Here is a 1967-nt window from a genome sequence, read left to right on the forward strand (position 1 = left end):
ATTGAAGAAGAACCTGAAGGACGTAGGGGAAGGAAAGATTGGGGGGAGGGGGTGTTGCAGAAGGGAGAGAGAAGGGACCAAAGGGGGAAAACTGGAAGAGGGAGGGGAAGGAAGAGGAGGGGAGGGGAGGGGAGAGGGGGAGAAGATAGGAAAGGAGCGGAGGGGGCCGCTGCCAGTACAGAGCAGATGTTGCCGCTCCGCGGATGAAGCTGTTAGTGTGAGTGGAGTTTCTGGAACGGTAATTAGCAGAGCCCTCATTACCCTGGCGGAGCCGATAACGCGGAGGGGGAGAGGGGCCGACATCAGGGTAATGGGGAAGAAGGGCCATTGAGGAGCTGGAGCCGCGCCTGGGACGGGCTCCGCTCGCAGCTGGAGCCGGGGAGGGGGGCTCTGAGCCAAGGGTGGAAGGCGAGATGAGAGCAGCGCTAGCGGTGCCGCGAAGCAGCTGTGAGTGGCGCGGTGGGTGACCCCGGGGAAGCGGGGAGGGGGGGGGGGGGGGGGTGGGGAGGCTCCGCACAGGAAGGAAAGGGTGGGGGTGGGGCACCACCGCAGCAGCTCGGGCGGGGCAGTCTGCGCGTGGGGAGGGAGGTGCAGGAATATGGAAAGGGAGGTTGGGGTGGGGAAAGTGAGTAGCTCACGTTTGCATCCTTTATCGCCTACTCTCACTACAAACCCTGTGAGGTCAGCAGGGCAGGTATTAACCCTTCCATTTTACAGATGTGGAAACTGAGGCTCAGAGACTTGATCAAGATCTCATAGTAAGTGGCCAGAGGCATTACTGGAGCCGAGGGCTACTGTCTCAAAAAAAGCCTAGCTCTCATTTTCCACATCTTTTTTCCTTTCTCGGAAGCGGTGGTAATGGGATTGAATAAGAAAGGGAGGCACTAAGTCAGGAAGGGGAAGCAGAGTTTCCAGAGAAAGGATTCAGTTTCCTAGTCTGCCCTTGCTCCAGACTTTGGTCTCTCAAGGCTTCTTCCTCTTAGCAACAGTAGCACAGAACACAAGGATTGGTGACGGCAATCAGCCTCTGCTCCCCCACTCCAGGATCCAGGAGACATAGGCTGAGGAAGGAATCATTTCATTTTGGGCCTTGAGCAACGAGGAGCCCACTTGGTTGACCATCTTGTGTGTTGGGGAGTTCAATGGTCTCAGGTCCTTCTTATTGCCCTGAAATAGGATGGAACTCAGAATTGAGCCTTCTTTAGTTTCTCACTAAACTTTACCCACATTTCTCCTCTCCTTTACTATCCCCTCACCATTCCCAGCAAAATGGAGGGTCTCCCTCAGTTTTTGTATCAGCAACCACAATGTCATTACCATTACACCTCCTTTTCTACTTACAAGCCTCTCAACTCCCTATGACCCGATACATTTCTCTTTGGTAGTTTTCTGATTGTCTCCTTTGTATCAGTCCAGACTTCCTAAAGTAGTCTTTGGCCTTCTGGAGGGACTGTGGCATCTTCTCATGTCTCCCTTAAAGAAGGTAGGCCAGGACAGGACACAGCTGGAGTATATACTTGCTCAGCACTGCTTAAGGGAGAGCCCACACACAGCGATTTTTGCAAACTGTCCCCAACCTTGCTGCTCTCCCCTGGCCCAGAGCCCAAGAAAAGATAAACCAGACAAGAGAAATCCCTCTGTTGTTTCTCACAGTCCCCATACTCACCTCATCCCCCCAGCTCACACACACAGCTTTCCATTTACCAACCAGACCCACTATGAGGTCTTGGTTTTGCTCCTGGGAGAGATATTTATCAGTGGGAAAGAACATAAGTGGGACCTAAAGTCAGAGGACTTGGGCTTGCATCCCAGATCACCTGCCCAGGTGACTCCAGGTGACTGGACAAGCAACTTCCTTCTGAGCCCCAGTTGCATCATCAATGATTGGATTTATGCTAAATCTCTAGGGTCTCTTTCAGCTCTAAGTCCTAGGGTACAATTCTCCTATCTGAGGCTTCATTTTTTTT

The sequence above is a fragment of the Petaurus breviceps genome, unplaced genomic scaffold (assembly GCF_028583685.1).
Source record: "Petaurus breviceps papuanus isolate PSGF00001 unplaced genomic scaffold, PetGlider_PUasm1.0 37, whole genome shotgun sequence".
NCBI classification, from domain to species: domain Eukaryota; kingdom Metazoa; phylum Chordata; class Mammalia; order Diprotodontia; family Petauridae; genus Petaurus; species Petaurus breviceps.